This window comes from Hyla sarda, chromosome 3, assembly GCF_029499605.1.
Source record: "Hyla sarda isolate aHylSar1 chromosome 3, aHylSar1.hap1, whole genome shotgun sequence".
In the NCBI taxonomy this organism is placed as follows: Eukaryota; Metazoa; Chordata; class Amphibia; order Anura; family Hylidae; genus Hyla; species Hyla sarda.
In genome coordinates this window covers 320,129,189-320,142,327 of record NC_079191.1, presented here as the reverse complement: position 1 = coordinate 320,142,327, position 13,139 = coordinate 320,129,189, and the positions used below count along the sequence as shown (strand labels likewise).

The following is a 13,139-nucleotide window of genomic DNA, read 5'->3' as shown; positions in this document are numbered from 1 at the left end:
AACTTGGGTAGTTTTTTTTTCTTTTGTTACTTTATTGCAGTGGTCTTCAACCTACGGACCTCCAGATGTTGCAAAACTACAATTTCCAGCATGCCCAGACAGCCGTTGGCTGTCCGGGCATGGTGGGAGTTGTATTTTTGCAACATCTGGAGGTCCGCAGGTTGGAGACCACTACTTTAGTGCTTTACCTTTCCTGAACCTGTGTGGCCATGTCCAATGCTGGCTCAACGGAGGGTGAAGGTCCCTCAGAGACAACTATGTCGCAGGATAGTATTGAGCAGCCCTGGAGGTATCGCTGCTTTCACAATTTTTTTTTTTAATGTATTTTGACGCCTTTACATTTTCTGACATTGTTAAGTGTGTTTTCCATGTGCAAAATTTCTTGGCGGGGATTTGCGCCAAAAAAACGGGATTTGCGCCAAAATTGCACCAGAGATCGATTGGCGCAAATGATGAATTACTGACTAAAGTTGAAATCACACACAGGACCGTGTGATTTTGAGAAAGTTGTAAAAATGACAGTGGAGAAGATGCGCCAAACTTTGGCACAAAAAGACACTGCGCCAAAATATTGCGCCAAAGTTACGTAAAAAAATTCCTCCCATTATGTGTACATGATTTTCCCTCAGTTAACAATAGTATGTGTTTGTTTAGAAGAGTTTTATTTTATGGAAGAATATCTGTTCTGGCACATAAGTGTACTTTTCTTAACTATGATAGTTATAGGAAATGTCTCTTAAAGACAGTCCAGTGATCAGCTGATAACTTCAGGAGTTGCAGACAGCGAGAAATTTAGCTCTATGCATCTATATGCCCTAAGTTATTCTGCAGCTTTAGAAAGTTTAAGATCATGCTGCATTTTTTTGTTTTTATTTTCAATGATTTAATGACTTTAAAAGAGTTTTTCCTGTTACGAATATGATGGCTTATCAGTGGGAGACTGACCTCTGAGATCCTAACTTATTCTAACAGTCTACCAATTTGACTCGGTCGGAGCTAACTTGTTTTGTCTGCTGATTGCTGGCTCTACTACACAGGATGTTTGCAGACTTCAACAAGGAGGACATGTCCGTCCAGGACTGCCGCAGGCTGATCCACAGTCGGCTTAGAGACTTTTCCATCTTGGACAGTCCGGACGTCGATGAAGAAAAGGACTAACGCCCCTCTACTTCCCCACCTCTCCATATGTTTGCTGAGTAGTTTGGCCCTGTGACCCGCACCTCCTTACCCCCATAGACCCCACACCCCCCTCCCCGATCACAGATTGTAATGCATTGTTTTTTTTTTTTTACTTTGTTTCTTCATTAATGAGTGATGGATCGGAATGTTAGTGCAGCATGTGGAGCGGAATGTTAGTGCAGCATGTGGTACAGTGTATAGCTTAGGGAACCTGTGCTGTATATTGTACTGTCATGCTATGTATGATTGTAATTTATTGTATGATTTGTAATGAAGACTGAATGGTCACCCAAGCCCTTTCAATAAACTAATTTTTTTGATTACCTAATATGATAGGGGCTTCATTCTCAGAATCCAAGATCAATTCCCCCCCCCCCCCATCATGAAGTGATAGGTTATCTTTGCCATCACATAATAGGAATTAAAAAAAAACTTTAAACTGTTCATTGTTAGACTGGTAGACACATGTCATGGTCATATTTTGGTTTTTGCCACAGTGTTGTGGCAGAAGTACAGCAACTTTCCAAAGATAGACTAATTTGTGCAGTTTGCACATTTTCCAGTTCCACTGTTTATGGTGAAAGACTTCAGTTCTGCAGTTGCATTCAGCATGTAGCCATAGTTCATAAAGAAGAGCCTATATAATGAAAGGGGTGTAATTAATTACTGCTCCTTTACCCTCCTACTAGACGCTGATGGAAATATATCCATAGTCAAATTGTCGGTAAGGAATGTACAGTATTTATTTAGTTTTTATTCATGTATTACTTTTCTTTTGTAAAGATGTTTATACAGGAGACAGCGGACTTCATATATTAGAATTAACCTCATTAGAGCTCAGCTGTCATGTCTTAAACACGTTTGAAAAAAATGATAACTGCCCTATGATGGGGGGCTATAGACAAAATGGACAGATTTTGCATATGTATAGTTTTGCTAAATGAAGCTCAGTTCACTCTTTTACACTCTTTTACATCAATAATCAATAAAAGTGAAGTTTTAGGGGTGGGAATTAATAGGGGTTTGTACCCCGGGCTCAGGCCTGTGGGTTTGGTTATTATTCAGTTGTCTCCTTACTTACCTGGGGTTCAGTTTACAGTTTGTTCACACACATCAGGGTCTCCTGATTTCTCAATTTCTCCACTTGGTCCGTCATTTTTCCATCATATGCTCACCACAAACATTAAATACATCAAATTACTGATCATCACAATAAAAACTCCCCTAGGGAGTTGCTTCTCTCAATCACAATATTTCATCTGGGTACAGGCATTTAATATTTCCAAAAGAATGATACATGTAAGAGGGATTATGTAATTCTAAAGGGATTGACTGCCAATCTATTGTGAAGACTAAAAGGATAGTTGTATTTGGAACCTGTTCATTGTGCAGAGCGTACATACCTTGAGTAGCCATATATGTAACGTAGATCATTAACCCCTTAACGACCACGAACATAAATGTACGTCCTAGTTTGGCTGGACTTCCCGCACCAGGACGCTTATTTACGTCCTGTGTATGACCGCGAGCATCGGAACGGTGCTCACGTCATACACGGCAGGTCCCGGCTGCTAGTAGCATCTGGGGACCTGCCCGCAATGGCCGACATCAGCGATCGCGCGGATGTCCGCCATTAACCCCTCAGATGCCGTGATCAATACAGATCACGGCATCTGCGGCATTGCGGTGCTTTGAATGGATGATCGGATTGCCCGCAGTGCTGCCGCGGCGATCCGATCATCCAGCATGGCGGCCAGAGGTCCCCTCACCCGGCTCCAGCCGTCTCCCGGGATCTTCTGCTCTGGTCTGAGATCGAGCAGACCAGAGCAGAAGATCGCCAATAATACTGAGCAGTGCTGTGTCCTATACATAGCACTGCACAGTATTAGCAATCAAAGGATTGCTATAGTAATAAAAAGTATAAAAAAATTTAAAAATGTAAAAATAAAAAGTGAAAAAAATCCCCTCCCCCAATAAAAATGAAAATTGTCAGTTTTTCCCATTTTACACCAAAAAGCGTATTTTTTTTAAATAAACATATTTGGTATCGCCACATGCATAAATGTCTGAACTATCAAAATATAATGTTAATTATCCCGTACGGTGAATGGCGTAAACGTAAAAAATATAAAAATTTAAAAAATGCTGCTTTTTTGTCACATTTTATTAAACATTTTTTTTTAGAAAAAACGATCCGAAAGTTTTAGATATGCAAATGTGGTATCTAAAAAAAGTACAGATGACGGTGCAAAAAATGAGCCCTAATACCGCCCTATATATGGAAAAATGAAAAAATTATAGGTGGTCAAAATAGGGCGATTTTAGATAACTGTTACGCCTAGCGCTCCGGGTCCCCGCTCCTCCCCGGAGCGCTCACGGCGTCTTTCTCCCTGCAGCGCCCCGGTCAGTCCCGCTGACCGGGAGCGCTGCACTGTCATGGCCGTCGGGGATGCGATTCGCACAGCGGGACGCGCCCGCTCGCGAATCGCATCCCAGGTCACTTACCCGTCCCGGTCCCCTGCTGTCTTGTGCTGGCGCGCGCGGCTCCGCTCTCTAGGGCGCGCGCGCGCCAGCTCTCTGAGACTTAAAGGGCCAGTGCACCAATGATTGGTGCCTGGCCCAATTAGCTTAATTGGCTTCCATCTGCTCCCTGGCTATATCTGATCTCCTCCCTTGCACTCCCTTGCCGGATCTTGTTGCCTTGTGCCAGTGAAAGCGTTTAGTGTGTCCAAAGCCTGTGTTACCTGAACTTCTGCTACCCATCCTGACTACGAACCTTGCCGCCTGCCCCCGACCTTCTGCTACGTCTGACCTTGCCTCTGCCTAGTCCTTCTGTCCCACGCCTTCTCAGCAGTCAGCGAGGTTGAGCCGTTGCTAGTGGATACGACCTGGTTGCTACTGCGGCAGCAAGACCATCCCGCTTTGTGGCGGGCTCTGGTGAAAACCAGTAGCCTCTTAGAACCGGTCCACTAGCACGGTCCACGCCAATCCCTCGCTGACACAGTGGATCCACAACCCGTAAGCCGAATCGTGACAATAACTGATTTTGTACAAAAAGTTTTAGATTTTTTTTAAGCGGTACAAAAATATAAAAGTATCTAGCCATGGGTATCATTTTAATTGTATTGACCCACAGAATAAAGAACACATCATTTTTACCGTAAATTGTACAGTGTGAAAACGAACCCCTCCAAAATGTGCAAAATTTTGGTTTTTATTTAAATTTCCTCCCTAAACCTCCCTAAAATTTTTTTTTTGGGGTTCGCCGTACATTTTATGGTAAAATGAGAGGTTTCATTACAAAGTACAATTGGTCACGCAAAAACCAAGCTCTTATATGGGTCTGTAGATGGAAATATAAAATTGGCCTTGTCCTTAAGGTGAAAATGGGCTTGGTCCTTAAGGGATTAAAGAGGTATTCCAGTTAAAAACAATTTTTTTCATATTAACTGGCTCCAGAAAGTTAAACAGATTTGTAAATAATTTCTATTAAAAAAATCTTAATCCTTCCAGTACTTATCAGTAGCTGAAGTTGAGTTGTTCTTTTCTATCTGACAACAATGCTCTCTGCTGAGACCTCTGTCTGTCTTAGGAAGTGTTCAGAGTAGGAACAAATCCCCATAGCAAACCTCTCATGCTCTGGACAGTTCCTGAGACAGACAGAGGTGTCAGCAGAAAGCACTGTGGTCAGACAGAAAATAACAACTTCAGCAGCTGATAAGTACTGGAAGGATTAAGATTTTTTAATAGAAGTTATTCAATACGCTGTTCTACTTTCTGGAGCCAGTTGATATGATGAAAAATGTTTTTTACTGGAAGACCCCTTTAAAGCAGATCTGTCAGCCACAAACCAATGGCAAAAATAAGCCCATAGTTAGGTATTCTCATCAGTATTCAGGTTATACCTTCATTATCTTCATAGTCCTTTCCAGCACCGAGCCAGGGTTAGCAAGCCTATCTCCACCTATTTTCATGCCGGATAGTGGGGATGGGATAAAGGTGTATGCAAGCAGGTAAATGATAAATAAGTCCCTGCTCTTTCTATGTCTATTACTCCAGTGGGTGGTCCTAATTAGTGACTAATAACCATGTTTATATGCACACTTATAGAGAGAAGGATGTCCCCTGGACTCATTACCATAGAATGAACAACTAGTTAAATTGCTAGTTATATGGTATCCTATCCCCCCCAAACTATATACACAATTCCTGTTGGTCTATAACATGCTCTCTACAGATACAGTTTAACATATCCAACGTAACAGATTGATTGAGGGTCAATTTTGTAGCACCTGGTACACTTTATCTGGAATTACCAAGTTCATGTAAAATGAGCCTGATTCACGCCCCCTCAGCCCACAGAATTACACCTCCTGAGACTAGCATTCACACCCTTTTTTTTTTTTTTTAAGTTTATGACCATCTGAATATTTAAGGAAAAGCCTAGACAACCAAATTGTAAAATTTCAATGTCAACAAACAAAAAACCGTGTTGGAATCCGGACACCAGAGGCTAAAATACGGTGTACAAAATGCATTTTTTAACAACTAGATTAACAACTTAAGGAGGAATGGCGTACCTGTACACCCTCGTCATACTCCCTTTCTATGATGTGGGCTCAGGAGCTGATAGTTGACAGCGTTTAAATAATAAAAAGAAACAGTCCCGGCAGCTCAGTGGTAAAACCGAAGTGTCCCGATCAGCTTTGAGGACAACAGGAGAGCCCTTACCTGCTTCTTCTCCATCTGATCCTTACTCTGAAGCTCCAGTCAGCCATGGCAGGATGGAGCAGCAGAGCACCGATAACACTGATCAATGCTATGCAATGGCATAGCATTGAACAGTGTATGCAATCAGTAGATTGCATGTAATAGTCCCCTATAGGGACTAAAATATAGTGTAAAAAAAAAAAAGTTAATAAATGTGAATTGACCCCTTCCCTTCTAAAAGAAAAATATGCAAACAAAAATAAACATAAACATATGGAGTATTGCCGCGTGTGTAAATGTCCGAACTAAAAAACTAAAAAAATATTATGTTAATAAAACTGCACGGTCAATGGCGTTTATGTAAAGAAAATACCAAAGTCCAAAATTGTGTAATTTTGGTCACTTTGTAAACCCTAAATAAATATATAAAAAGCGATCAAAAAGTCCCATAAAAGCAAAAATGTTACTGATAAAAACAACAGATCACAGCACAAAAAAATGAGCCCTCACACATCCCCGTATACTATAAAAAAGTTATAGAGGTCAGAAGAGGACATTTTTAAACATACTAATTTTGTTGCAATATTTTGTTAACAGAAGTAAAACAAAATCAAACCTATATAAGTTGGGTATTAATTTAATTGTATTGACCTACAGAATAAAGATAAAGTGTCATTTTTACCGAAAAGTGCACAGCCTAGAATCGGAAGCCCCCAAAACCCCACAAATATTTTATTTCTGGTATAGCTGTAGATTGTGTGGTGAAATGATTGATGGTATTAAAGTAAAATTGGTGGTGCAAAAAACAAGCCCTCATATGGGTCTGTAGGTGGAAAATTAAAAGTGTTATGATTTTTAGAAGGTGAGGAGGAAAAAAAACTAAAGTGCAAACATGAAAAAAAAGTGGTCCTTAAGGGGTTAAGCAGGTCATAAATGTACGGCCCTGCCACCAGGGACTTAACGCACCAGGGTGTAAATGTACACCCTTATCGTTAAATGAATATGAAGCAAGCATAGCAGCTGTTCTGGCTTCATAATAGTGAGTGTCGGCTACTATTAGTCACTTACTGCTAATGATGGGTAATGGTGCTGCCTGTCATTAATGGTGAGTGACTTATGATCGCGGAGGTCAAAGCTAAAATGGCAATGGAGAGTCCTCTTACCTGCCACTGGTTCCCAGATCCAATGCTGCAGCCTGGCTATGCATTATACAGGGAACACAATTTAATGAATGCATATAAGTCATGGGGACTTAAAAAGTGTACAATAAAAAAATGTTTTTAAAAGGATGTAAAAGCCCCCACCCTAAAATCACCATTCTCTTCCCATTTTAATTATAATTGTAAATATAATGTTTATGATCCTGCATGGTTAACGGTGTAAAAGTAAAAAAAAAAAATCAAATGCCCAAATTGGTGGTTTTCTTTTCAATTTACTCCCCACAAATAATGTTTTATTTTTTTTTTTTTTTTGTTTAGCCATACATTTTATGGTAAAATGAAAGGTATCCCTACAATATACAATTGGTTGCACAAAAAACAGGCCCTCATATTGGTCTGTAGATGGCAAATTAAAATAGTTATGCCTCTTAAAGAGGGAGGGGGGGGACAAAATTGCAAAAATGACAAAAACTAAGCACTTTAGTATACTTTTATTGAGTATAAAACCAAATTGTTTGCATCTGTCCAACAACAATTTGAACAAACAAATGAATTATTTTGAAAATATGTTTGCAATCTTCAGAAAAATGTTCAGATGTGTATAACTAACCCTATCTTTCATTATATTTACACAATATGCCAGCGTCCTACCATGTATAGATCACATTTCCTTTCTAGATATATAGTGTGTGTGTATAAACATGAGTATTTCTATTTACAGGCATTTGGTCTTAGATAACACACTTGTTATCACTTGGCCTTACACTGGCAGGATATTAAACTGATAAGAATAGATACAGCACTTGATCTCATCCGAGCACTGCTGAGTGTCATACTTATGTTAAAACATTTTTAGCTTTGTGAAATCATTGCCAAGCAATGTACAGTAAACTGTATATTTATATCTTTACCCAGACTGTGCTGTAATGTGCATCATTTCAGGGATATTTACAGAATACTCCAGATATATTCACATTCCTATTTTGGGGATCTTGTTAGTTTTAGCACCTTGTGTATTCTTTGCAATGTTTGTCTGAAATTTGTGTTATTTATTTACCCACTCACATCTATGACTGTTATCAGTTTCCGCCATTTAGAAAAGTAATATTTTAGATAGGTGGATATCAATCCGTTTGGCCCTATTGTTTTCCTCACAGTAAATTGGGACCAGATATGTCTTGGAGTTTCTAATTACACTGACTTAGGCTGGGTTCACACTACGTTTTCTCCCATACGGGAGCGCATACGGCAGGGGGGAGCTAAAACCTCGCGCTCCCGTATACCTTCGTATGCGTTCCCGTATGTCATTCATTTCAATGAGCCGGCCACGGTTTGAGGTCCGGTTGTAAAAGCGCATACGACGCAAAAATGAGCCGACCGGACCGAACGTTTCACTCCGGCCGGCTCATTGAAGTGAATGACATACGGGAACGCATACGAAGGCATACTGGAGCGCGAGGTTTTAGCTCCCCCTGCCGTATGCGCTCCCGTATGGGAGAAAACGTAGTGTGAACCCACCAGTATGTACATTTAGGACCAGAGTGGTGTGTAGTCTTCTTTTGGGTTTACTGGTCTAAGCCGATTAAGAAATGTTGGCCTATGTTCGTATGAATTCTTATCATTTACTTAGATATTATTCCACTCTTTACAACCCCTTCCCCCAAAAAATCCCAATGAAAATCTCCAATGAATTGGCATCAGGGTGATGTGTGTGATTCCATCCTAAGATCTGTAGAATTTCATGTTTAGGATATTCATATTTGTGCACACAGTTCTTAGATGGTCTCTGATTTTCAGCCTCTTAAATACATTATTCTCCTAAGCAATTGTGTAATTTCTTGTAGTTTTCTACCAAATGTGTTTCTATTCATACTTGCTAACTTATGGTTACAGGCTTTAGAAAAATATTTGGACATAAATCATACCTCTTTTTCTGATTAAACCACTTTTAGAAGATGCTCCATTAGTGCAATAAAAAATGAGGCATTGTTGCCATGGAAAAACTGCTGCCCCTTTTCCCAAGCTTGATATTTCTTCTGGAAGACCAGGAGGATGCCTTTTTCCCCCAAAAGTGGGCAAGTAAATCTATATTATAAGACAATGGAGAATATTATTATATTAGGGAAAGACATGATAAGTTATGTTACAAAATATCAGAAAATTAATATATAATTTTCAGGTCTGGGAATGCACGCTTAAAACGTGATGAGCACATTCTGGGTTCACCCTAGTGATCAGCCAATGAATGAGAATTTGCTTGCTTGTCGTCTCATTGCTGGTCCTATTACTCAGGGCGATAACAGACTGTTTGGATGATAATCACTCTATGTTATGGGGCTCTTAGAGTGTGGAGAGCAAAATTTGCATTGTGTACCATCCAGTGGTTATCTGGTTGCCTATAAAATTGTGCATAGATGGTTCTGCGAGTATCTGTAGAGTATGACCTTTCAGCTTATGAAATTATAACCGCCATATAAAAGTGCAATCTTTTATGCCTTTGACCTATTAAAGCATATGTTCCACTCTCAAGATACATCTTCCCTTACTTTTGTGCCAAGGAAGTTGTTAGTGCTTTAGGCTTAGTGTCTTCTCCATTCTTTTCAGTAATGAGATTGTTATGTGAACATGGAGCAGGTTCCTGCATTGATCTCTGCTGTGATGCTGGTATGCTGGATACTGAAATACTAAAATCACTCAAATCATAATTGCTTATATCCTTGACTAAATAAAACATTTTATTCTGACTGTGTTTTTGTTATACTATGCTTGCATGGCAGTATGAAAGAAGCATTTCATTGTCCTATAGAATCCAGACATTGCTAGCAAAGGAAGAACACCATGACCTGTTTAACAGTTCTTGTTCGCAGGATGATCAGCCAGGTTATTTTATTTTTAGAAAAGAAAAATTTTTGTATATTTTGTAGCATATAAAAATCTTATTACCCATCCAGCACATTTCTTACATTCAGGACCTTCAACTGTTAAGGTGTCCATGTTACAGATAAAACTGGTTTTCCTTAGTGAAAACTAGTTTTGACTAAATGCCTTTGTGAAAACTAGTATTGACTGCTTTCCAAAGTGAAAACTAGTTTTGACTCAACATCTTTGTGAAAACTAGAATTGACTGCTTTTCCCCAGTGAAAACTAGTTTTGACTGAACGCCTTGTGAAAACTAGAATTGACAGTTTTTTCCTAGTCAAAACCAGTTTTTACTGAATGCCTTTGTTTAAACAACAGTTTTTACTAAACGCCTTCGTACAAGTTAGAATATTTACTGAACACCTTCGTACAAACTAGAATACTTACAGAATGCCTTTGTACAAACTAGAATTTATGCCTTTGTGAAAACTAGAATTGACTGTTATTTTTTTTTCTTTTTCTTTACTTGAGGTTGTTTTTTTGTGACAAATTGTACTTTATATACATTTTTTGATACATGCAGTGTTTTTTCTAGGTTTGAAATTCTCAACTTGTAAGAGAGATAGTCATGCTGAATAAATCTAGTTATTAGGGATGTCCCGATATCATTTTTTTAAGACCGAGTACGAGTACCAATCCTTTTTTTTTTAAGTACCCGCCGATACCAATGACCATACTATTATGAATGCCATGTGACAGGTTTTTTTTTATGGGAAAAAGGTTTTTTTTCAGTTTTTATTAGGGCTTTTATATATTAAAAAAACAAACAAAACATAATGAATGTAAAAGTAAATCCCCAGATAGCTGTCCCATAAATGAAAACCCTCATATCAGCTATAGTAGGTAGCCCCCCCTATTAGCTTGGTAGTTTGTCTCCATAATAGCTTGAAGGTAGTAGATAGCTCTGCACATTAGGTAGGCAGCAGAAGTCCCCCACATTAGGTAGGTAGAAGAGGTCCCCCCCATAGTAGGCAACCGTTCCTTCATAGTTGGCACCAGTTCCTTCATAGTTGGCAGCAGTTCCCCCATAGGAGGCAGCAGTTCCACCATTATAGGCAACAGTTCCTCCATAGCAGGCAGCAATTTCCACCCCCCCCTTCCCTCCGGCATACATACTTCCTGCGACTCTTCTTTTTTTCCCCTGTCGGCTCCAGCGCGGTGCAGCAATCGTGGTGGGGGAGGCACTGGTCTTGAGGCAAGATGGCTGGCTATCAGCCACCATCTTACCAGGCACATCGCTACACGTTCAGTGGCGGCCAGTATCTGCATGATGTACATGTACGTCACAGGTCAGGAAAACCTTCCATGACATACATGTATGTCATGCGTCGGGAAGGGGTTAAAACTAGTTTTTACTAGACACAATGATGTCACAGTACAGGGATAATGCACACAGTACAGGGATAATGCACACAGTACAGGGATAATACACAGTGATGAGTGATGTCACATTACAAGGATAACCCCAATGATGTCACAGTACTAAGATAATGCACACAGTGATGTTACAGTATAGAGTAAATAGGCAGTGATGTCAACGTGTTGGAGTGGGGTAGTATAAAATGGCAAGGGCCAGGGCACAGTATTCATTCTCTTACCTTTGTAACTTGCTAATCTTCTGTTCTCTTGCAGTCTCAAATCTTTCCTTTGACCCCAGCAGGCCTCTGTGTGAGTCTGAGATCACATGCACAACAGGGGGTGGAGAAGGGGAGGAGCTGAGCAGACAGGCCAAGATTGCTGAGTGTATGGCAGTGTTTTCCAAGCAGATGTTTCAAAACTACAACTCCCAGCATTTTGCTCAAAATAAGAGTGTTATTTGCCTTGATAGGTGTCTAAGAAATGGCTGTCCAAAGAGCATGAAGCGGATTACATTCTTTGTCAGTAACCAAGCTGTGTATGTCAACCCAATTATGGAGAAACATAAAAGTCTGAGCCCCATTTTTTCACCGTCATGATCTGACAATCTTTAGGTCAGGCTTACTTGTGACTTTTTATAGCACCACTGATTGATTTTAAGGGTATTTAAGTTTGCCTTTATGCAGCACTGTGCTGTGGTTTTCTCTGAGATGAGGGTGCTGCTGTCCTGAAGCTTCCATTGATTTTTAGTGAAAGCATCAGAGCAAAACCATAAGGAAAGAGTTGTTTTTATTGATATCACATTTGTGTATATAAAACTCTTATTAATTCTTTTATAATTTTTTTTACTAAAATAAAAAAATGTTTTTATGTTAATGTGGTTTACCATACGGGAACATTCACATTATATTTTATTCGTTCAGACATTTACGCACGCGGCATTACCAAATATGTTTATTATTTTATAGATTTTTTACACTTTTTGGGGGTAAAATGTGAAAAAGGGACATTTTACATTTTCATTGGGGATGGTGATTTTTCAAATTTTTTTAAAACTTTTTTTTACTTCTTTTTTTTACACTTTAATAGCAACCAGTTGATTGCTAATACAGTTCAGTGCTATGCATAGGGCATAGTACTGATCAGTGTTATCGGCTATCTTCTGCTCTGGTCTGCTCGATCTCAGACCAGAGCAGAAGAAGTCGGGAAGGCGGCGGAGGCAGGTGAGGGGAGCTCCGTCCACCATGTTAGCTGATCTGATCCCCATGGCCGATCAGATCAGCATAAAATGTAGCCGCGCTGCCGCAGATGCCATGATCTGTATTGCCTGTACACATTTGCCTTACCCCACACTGTACATCCATTGTACCTCTATTCTCTACCCTGCCTCGTTATTATATCCTCGATTTTACTATCTTTCAGTATTGTACTCTTTGGACCTGAGGAAGGCACCTTAAGTGTGCCGAAACGCGTTGCCCACTCTTTTTTGCAAAATAAACAAGTTTTACCTGTGCTGGCTTGAGTCTCTCCATCCTTTCATACACATACAGCAGCGCCTCCATTAAAAACCGGCCTTTTTTCTGTAGCTACCAGCTACCTATCCCGTCTCTCCACTGGCTCTTGCATAAGAGCCCAGACCCGGTCGGAGTGCAGCAGCTTTCGTATAACAGCTCACAACCACAACTGGTGAGCCACCAGCAAGATCTGGCAACAGATTCTGCATTTCATTCCACCCTGGGAGCGCCCCCCATTTTTCACCCTACTATCCACATGATCTGTATTGATCATGGCATCTGAGAGGTTAATGGCAGACAT

The 13,139-nt window shown here is 40.0% G+C and overlaps 1 protein-coding gene across 1 annotated transcript in view; it reads left to right on the top strand.

The window, feature by feature from the left end:
• The window catches only part of KIF26B (kinesin family member 26B), a 405,428-nt gene that overhangs the window by 86,810 nt on the left and 305,479 nt on the right, over positions 1-13,139 (top strand). The gene's annotated exons all lie outside the window — the stretch shown is intronic.